Source organism: Microtus ochrogaster, chromosome X (genome assembly GCF_000317375.1).
Source record: "Microtus ochrogaster isolate Prairie Vole_2 chromosome X, MicOch1.0, whole genome shotgun sequence".
In the NCBI taxonomy this organism is placed as follows: domain Eukaryota; kingdom Metazoa; phylum Chordata; class Mammalia; order Rodentia; family Cricetidae; genus Microtus; species Microtus ochrogaster.
This window is the reverse complement of record NC_022026.1, coordinates 57,701,732-57,710,494: the sequence shown is the minus strand read 5'-3', so window position 1 is coordinate 57,710,494 and position 8,763 is coordinate 57,701,732.

The window sequence follows — 8,763 nt, the reverse complement described above, 5'->3', positions numbered from 1 at the left end:
TTAGAGAGACAATAGAATATGTAGAACTGTGGTGAATAGTGTTCCTTCATAATCAATGTCCACCCAAAAACTGTGAGTAACCTTATTTCGAAATAATGGCTCCTGCAGATTTAGTCAAGTTAAGGTAATGTCCTATGAAATTAGTGTGTTCTAATCCAATAATGATTGTCAACTTGACAGGATTTAGAATCACAACAGAGACAAATTTATGGGAATGCTTGTGAGGGATTATCTGGATTATTTCAACTGAGGTAGAAAGAATCATCCATGGGCTGGCAGCCTGGATTGTCTAAAGATGAGAAGGTGACCTAAGGGCAAGTATGCATCTCTCTCTGCTTTCTGACTGAGGATGTGATGTGGCCAGATGTTTCAATCTCCTGCTGACTTGACATCCCTATAATGATGGACTTGCATGCTTAAAACTATGAGCCCAAATAAACTTTCCCCCTTAAATTGCTCTTGTCAGGGATTACAGCAACAGAAAAAGCAACTAATATATAAAATTGGTTTAAAAAAATGGAGCTCCTTTTTTTTTGTTGTTTTGTGATGTTGTTTGTTAGGGGTTTGTTTGTTTGGTTGGTTTGGTTTGGTTTTTTGGAGAAAGGGTCTACACATAACCCTGGCTGTCCTGTAACTCACTGTGTAGACCAGGATAGCCTTGAATTCATGGAACTCTGCCTGCCTCTGCCTCCCAAGTGCTGGGAGTAAAGGTATGCGCCACTACACCCACATGAAGTGGGGCTCTTGCTATGATAAACCTTAATATGGGGCTTTTGTTATGATAAACCTGAGTATGTAGCTCTTAGGCCTTTGGAACTGTTTCGTGGCTGGAATGTTGAAGAGTGTGGTATTTGGAGCTAGAAAAACTAACCTGCTGGAAGTAGGAACTTGGAAGGCGAGAGAGCAGAGAGGAACGTGAACAGTGAAAGCCCAGTTCATGAGGTTTTAGAGGGGAACAAGATCTCTTAGAAAAGTGGGCTTAGGGCCATTCATGCGATATTTTGGTCAAGAATCTGGCTGTATTCTGTCTGTGTCCTAAGAACACGAGTGAGGTTTGACTTAAAGATAATGAACTAACTTGTTTGGTGAAGGAAATTTTAAGACAAAATGGCATTTGGGCTATGGCATGGTTACTGTTTATTGTTCTGATCCAAGAAAGGAAAAAAGTGAAGCAGAAAGATATCAAAATAATGTATTTTAATGAGGAAAAGAATTTAAGTAAATTTAACTTTATAGACAAGGCAGGTGTACAAGTAGCTCTAACTGTTAGCATCATTAAAGAGAAACCCCTTGATTTACACAAGGACAGTAGGAATGATGTCATGAAGACAGAACAATATTCATTGGGGGCTCCATTTTATAAAGACACAAATTCATTTGAAGGAAGAAAGTCTAAAGTGAATGGATTCCCAGCTCCTCAAAGGCAACAGTCTAAGGAAGTGTTTCTCAATGGTCAGCACATAGGAGATGATACAGCTATGGTCCAAGTGAGTGATATGTCAGCAAAACTTAGTGGAAGCATTCATGTGCTACTAGTTTGAAAGCATAAAAAAAAAAAGCAAGATCGAAGAGGTCCTAGAATTTTATTTCATGGTTTCAGAGAGCCTCGGAGGTCAGGCAATGTGGGCAGGGTTGGAGTCCCATCAAGGAGACTCCGAGAGGCTATTGCATGAAGCCGAAAAGGTGAAGTCCAAGTTGCAATGGAGACCCAAGGATGTTGGAGGGGCCAAAGCCCGAATGGCTGCTGAGAAAAACTGCAGGCAGAGGGTGGACTTAACCCAAAAGAGAGGCTATGTGTTCTGCATGTGGCCAAATTAGAGAAGCAGTGCTACCATTTAGAGTCTGAATGATTCCATCTGGAGCCCCAGATGTGAGATGAGGAGCTTCAACGTTTGGTATTATCTCTGCTGGGATTTTGGTTTTCCTTTAGTTCACTCATTCCTTGTTATTTCCCCATTCTTCCCTTTTGGAATGAGAACATTTGTTCTGTGCCATTATGTACATTGGAAGTTTGTGCTTTATTTTCTGATGCTATAGGGACTCACAGTTAAGAGACTGCCTGGAATCTCAGATGAGACTTGGATTTTTATTGTTTTATTTTTAGGATTTATTTTTATTTTATGTATATGAGTATTTTGCTTTCATATATGTATGTATGCTTCAAGCATGTCTGGTACCTGCAGTGGCCAGAAGACAGGATCAGAACTCCTGGAACTATAGATGGTTGTAAATTACCATGTGGGTGCTGGAAACCGAACCCAGGTGATCTTCAAGCACAGTAAGTGCTTTTAACTGCGGAGCCCTCTCTCTTGGGCCCTGATTTTGGGTTTTTAAACAGTGTTGGGATTATTGAACACTGAGAATTCTTGAAGTTTGACTTGGTGTATTTTGCATTATGGGACACTGAGTCAATGAATAAAAGAGGTGCAGGGTTAATGGCTTGGGTCTCTCATAGGCATGGGGTGGGGCTGTGACTGTTGCTAATGATTATCAATTCAATAGGTTTCAGAAGCACTGTGGGAAAAACATCTCTGGGAATGTTTATGAGAGATTATGGTTATTAGGTTAATTGAGGTGGGAAGGGAAGACATATACCCCACAAATGTGGGCAGTACTGTTCCATGGGCTGGGGGACCGGACCAAATACAACTAGGGAAGAAAATGGAACGAACAAGACTTTGTGTGCCATTGGGAGGAGAGGAAGAGTAAGAAAACACAAGTATTTTGGAAACTATGTATTGAGGGGGAAGGAAACACGAGTGTTGTAAGGGAGAATAGATGGGAAAACATTGCCCGACTACCTTGAAAATTCTATTGCCAAGTGAAAGAATGTGGACATTCTCTTATAGGCATAGAAAAGTCTTTGAACATGTTAGGTGGGTCACCCACATGGGTCCTGTAGGCAGCAAACATGCCACACTACAAGATGACCTCAGCATTGCTTTGTTACTGTTCTTCAGCAGAACCCGTGGTGCCTGCCACCTCCCAGAGTCATTTCCCAGAAGCCTCTGTAGCCAGTGAGACTGTTTCAACTCTCTTTCCCAAGGGCCGCCTTTACCAAGAATGTGTGCTAGAGGAGGAAAGAGTCCCCCAAAACCACTTCTCACCACTGCCAGTATCCAGTCAATAATAAATTGTCGTGCTGTTGAGAGCCATGAAACATTTTCCTCAGATGGTGGCATCTGTTCAAATTGGGTCTTGTCTACTAGATTCTCACAACTCTAACTATGCACAGACCTTCTCCTACACCTGTTAGTTGCCAAGCACAGAATGGGAATATTAAGACTAAAAGAAAATCAGGATCTGGGGGTGTCTCTCAATGGTAGAGGATGCTCTTAGCATGTGCAAATCTCTGGACTTGCCAGGCATAGTGTTGCACACCTTTAATCCCAGTACTCGGGGGGCAGAGTTAAGAGGATCAATGTTAACTTGGTCTACAGATTGAGACCCCATCTTTAAAAAAAGCTTTCCCTCGGGCAATTTAGTGTTCAGAGGAACTCATTTTCGATTCAAAGACACTGAGAACCAGAGAGGCTGATTGCACCGATTGCTGTAGCCAGTGACCGCTCGTCTAGTAGACTACTCCTTTGGTGCTTTCCTTGGGCTTCTTGGGCTTCTTTCCTGGGGTTTGCTGTCCCAACGAGACATGAAGCATCAGAGTTTAGAGAGCGAAAAGGTAGGGAAGGGACCATTTGTGTGGAACACAAAGAAAACGAGAGAGAAAAGGACTGCGCTTTTCTCTTGGGTATCCTTACAAAGATAGCGGTGCTTAAAACTAAGACAGCTCTTAGCTAATTAATTACCTACGCTGCCAGTCCCCTTCCCCCTAGTGGGGATGGGATGATGTGTAACCAAAGTACTTGTCAGCCTCTAACAACTGCAGAGAGCAAGCCTAATAGGCTGCTGTGGAGTTTCGTTTTAGGAGAAATTTTCTCTCTGAAGATGATTTGTAAGCTTGATCCTGTCAGAACATAAAACCACATAACCCATCGCGTTTCCAATTTTGTCCTAGCTGCCATAAAACTTTGAGCCAAATTCAGAGTCCAATTATAATCCAGTTCATTTTAGGTACCTGGCAACATCTATCTGTGCTTCCTTTCCTTAGTCTCTGATGTGTTTTCCTCCACATTTTTATCCCCAATTGTCTTTCGTTCACGTTATAAACTGATGAGTCGCCTAATATCCTTTTTAAAGTAGGCGAGATATAAATCTCACATAAACTAAACTATATTTACAGATGCTAAGGGGATTTCAAACAATGAAGAACATTTGAGGAAACAGATGATATTTGGCCTAAAGGAAAGCAGGCTTCTAAGGACATGATTACTGTCTTCAAATATCCAGTAGGCTACCAGGAGAGTAATGTAGTAGAATTATTCTGCATAGCTCCAAAGTGCACAGCCAGAAGTAATGGGTGAAAATTACCAGGAGACAGAGCCTAAGGGAAGAAGCCTTTTCCAAAGAGGATTAATCAACAAGGCGAGTTCACTGTCCCTGTAGGCCTTCAAATAGTGACTAGATGCTATCATTTGGAATTTGGAGGGTCGGTTGCAACAGAGAATTGAAACATATTAGATAGGATGGTTTAAACGTCCCTTTACATCCCTCTAACGTGTGAAAGACATCATCGGAGCTGTGAATTAGAAGACAGGAGGGCAAAGAGGAAAGCATGGAGGGAGAACAGGAAAGACACAAAGATTCACCAAATACTGAGATATTCTAGCCAAGATGACTCTTGACCACTTCAGAGACACTCATAGGTGGGATAACGGGCTATAAACAGAACCCAAGCTTGCACTAACCCAGTCATATTCCATGTGATCCTTATAGGGGAAAAGAAACTGAAAAGCCCTTTCCATGACTCCTAACACCATAGGCTGTTATTCAAAGAAGAATAGACCAAAGCTGTTAAGAGTTTAAAGGGACCTTAGCGATCATGTGATCCAAATTCCTCATGTATTCCCCAATAAAGAGACTCAGAGGGAGCTGGCTGTAGTGGCTCATGCCTGTAATTTCAGCATCTGGAGTATTAAAAGTTTGAAGTCAGCTTGGGTTGATATAGTGAGACTCCATCTCTAGATACATAAATATGTTGTAGGAACTCCTTCAGCCAACAGCCTTTAAGATACTGGCCCACTTTGGGTGTGGTCTCATGTACTATACATGCAGACAAAAGGCATGTGTAGGCCTCTTGGCTGATGTATCCAGTTCCAGTTCCCGTTCACGCAGAGGACTGTGGATTGCTACCCTTTCTGTGAGTTTATCCCCAAATAAATAAACCTTTGTTTATAATAAATATACCTCCATTATTATTATAAATAAACCTCCATTATGGGTTAGTGTGGAAATCTTTCATACTGCAACATAGATAGATAGGTAGGTAGGTAGGTAGATGATAGATCATTGCCCACTTCATCTCACAAAAATCATCTCAGGGGAAAAATCAATTTTTCCATCTTTCAATCCTTCAACAAGGCTTGGTGTTGGATCCCTGAGCATGGTGGAAACACAATTTAGCAGTTGGGAATTGAACAGTGCAGAATTGTCCCAAATTGTTGAAACTAGAAGTTGGGCCTGTTAACATGATCTGTGATGTGATCTCTGACAAAATACCATTCAGTTCTAGTCAGACAAACAGATTTCCACATCTCTGTGTCAGAAACATGGAGTCATACAAGAGTAGACATGAGATAAGCTGTGCCCTCAAGGAGCAAATGCTCTGCCTATGGTCTGCACACTTGCTGCCATGGAAAGCTTCTTCCCTGCTTTTGCATACTTCCTGCCTGTTTATCCTTCAGACCTCACGTCATCAGCAGTCCCTTCTCTCATTCCCAATGTAAGCAGTCCCTCTAATAGATGCTGTCTGCGAGTCCTTTTCCTTGCCCAGCACAGCGAGCTTGTAACTGCATATTGACATGTGCAGTTCTTTGTCGCTTTCCATCTGCCTCCTCCTTTGGACTGTTAGTATTCCAAGGGGAGGTATTCCTCTAGCTATTGTTGCACTACCCATTCAATGTCATAGGTATAGTAAAAATCCGGGTACATGGAAGGTAAGCAATAAGCGATTTCTACCTGCTGGATGCCTGAATTAACACCCTAATGTTATGGTATGTAGACAGATCTATCATAATTCCAGTTTGGTGTGATAAGGGTTTTGGCAGTGTATAAAGATCACTTTCTAGGATGACCTCAGAAATGTATATGCTTCCAGGCAACCATAGGAAGAACAGCACGGCTTTGTGAAAGTGTCTCGTCTTCAGACAAACTTGGGTACGTTTCAGAATTCCTTTATTTTCCCAGTTCCCCAAGAAGCAGACTGTTCGCTAGAGTGGGCTAAACTGAGCACAACTGGCAATCAGACCACAGAGAGCGGCTCCACGAAGCTCAGAGACCCGGGCGTTGGAGTTTGTCCTGTTCCTTACCGTTCTCATCTCTAGGAGGAATGATTGGTTCTGGATTCAGGAGACAGTTCTGCACCTTTTGGCTAGGGTAAGACCTACTGTCAGACAGAAGAGTGTTGCCCTCTGGTGGTAATAATAATGATAATGATGATCAAATGATCATTAGTGGGCATGAGCTTTGCTAGGATGACCAACTTTTCCAGCTTTCCCAGAATTGTTTGTAATCACTGAAGACCCTGTGATCTCATGAAGGCTCTGAATGCCAGTTAAACCAGGACATTTGGCCGTACTACCCCTCCACAATGTTCAACATACCCGGCATATGCATGATCTCACTACTCCCAAGGCTAGGAATCAGGATTCAGTTTGGACAGAGCCTTCAAGATCCAGCCCATTTTCCAGATGAGGAAACAAAGTCTGAAAAATGGCAGAACCTTCTGTGTTTGATTCCTCGTTACAAATTAACATTAGAACCAAGAATAGCATCTAAGCTGCAGACCCTCAGCCTCATGCTCTTCGCCCCTGCCTAGCACTTCCGCGGCTGCGTGTCAGTTTGTGAGGCTCTCCAGTCTTCTAAGAGGGATTTCCTAAATCACCTGCTCTTCTCCTTCAGCCGCGCAAAACCCCTCCCCCTTTAAAAACTGGTACTTCCTTTTTTCCCTCTAAACGTGTAATGAGGAAAATATTTCCCAGGGGAATAAGCCAAGAAGATGGCCACAAGCTTGCCCTGACCGACCACTTTGCCCTCTTATGTTTCCCCTCCCTTGCTTCTTTACCCCTCCCCCTTCCATCTTTTTCAAGGTTTCTTTTCTTTTCTTTTTTTTTTTTTTCAGCTCCGCCTCAACTCCCATCCCCAGAAATACTTGAGAGGAGGGCAACCTTAGTTTCGGGAAGTCTCAGTGGCCCTGCCGAAGGGCATCTGGCACCGCAGAGAAAGGAGAAATGGGGAGGGAAGATTTCCACAATCACCAGGTGGGATGGATTTGAGAATCAAGAGCTGAGGAGAGGTAAGGAGGCATCGCGGCAGCCAGGCGCACTGGGAAAGGAGCCACCTTGCCGGACTTCCTTACCCCAGCAAGTCTGTCTGGAGAGAAGTCCTAGTTTCCTGACTGCCTAAATTTACATGGCTTTCTTTGTTCCCTTGGTCCCTGACAAGGACCCCCCTCAAAATCAGCTCCTGCCTCTCCCCTCCACTGAGACAAATTTGCAAACTCCCACATCTCTGTGGAAACGGCAGAGAGCAGGAGAGAAGAAAAAAGGAGAAAAATCCACCCACATGCCAACAAACTGGAAAAAAAATAACCCAGGCCTTGTCTCACTCAGCTGTTGGCTTGCCTTTCCCTCCCACTGTGGCGGCTGCTCCTGCCTCCTGGACAGAGACCTGGATCTGTTCAGCTCCCTTTCCTGTTCCAAGCTGGCTTTTGTCAATATCCCCTGCCTTCAACCGCACCCCAGCTACCAGCGGGAGAGTCCTGGAATCCAGGCTCGGGGGTGCTAGAAAGGGCAATACAGAACCACCAAGTGCTTGACCCTGTGCTCCCAAAGCATACGGGGACCTTCGTCTTGTCCCGCGGAAATAAATCAGGGAGATGGGTCCCTACTCACAAGCTCTCCCTGCCAGGCCACTTGGCTCTCAAAAGCTCCCTTACCTATTCAGCCCTCCTTACCACCCTTTTCAAGCTCTCTTTTCGGTTTGATTTCATGTGTTTCTGTCTTTTCGTGACCTCCCGTTTCTTCACCTTCTCTCCGAGTTCTGGGCACCATTTAGAAAACAAAATAGAACAGAACAAAACAATATGGAGTGTGTTGCTAGGAAAGGAGCGATCCGGAAACCTTCTCCAGCAGGAACTATTGAGGAAAGTGGGAACGCCCGTGGGGATGAGATTATGAACTCAGAGAAGCACAGGAAGGTAGGATTGCAACGAGCTTTTGGGTTAACCTTACCAGATGAGGTGGCCCCAGATGGAACTATTATATGGATGCTTCCCCAAAACACACACACACACACACACACACACACACACACACACACACACACTCCAGGGAGCAGAAGGAATAGTGAATGAAAGATGCAAGACAGGAGTTTTAAATGGCAGCTTTGTTTCTCCTTTCCAAATTCCTGTTCTTGTTATTTTATTCCCTTGTCTTACTGTGTGGGATTTCTACAACGTAGAGATGGATACGTATTTTACTGTAGCTACAGCTAACAAAAGAGATAAAATGGACATCTTTGTTATTCAATTAAAGGAAAAAGAGTTCCATGTTTTACCATTACATGTGATTATAAAATCCTTGCTGTAGGATTTTGGAGTACTTTTTTAAAAATCAGGTTAAGGAAATTTCCTCTTATTCCTAGTAGCCA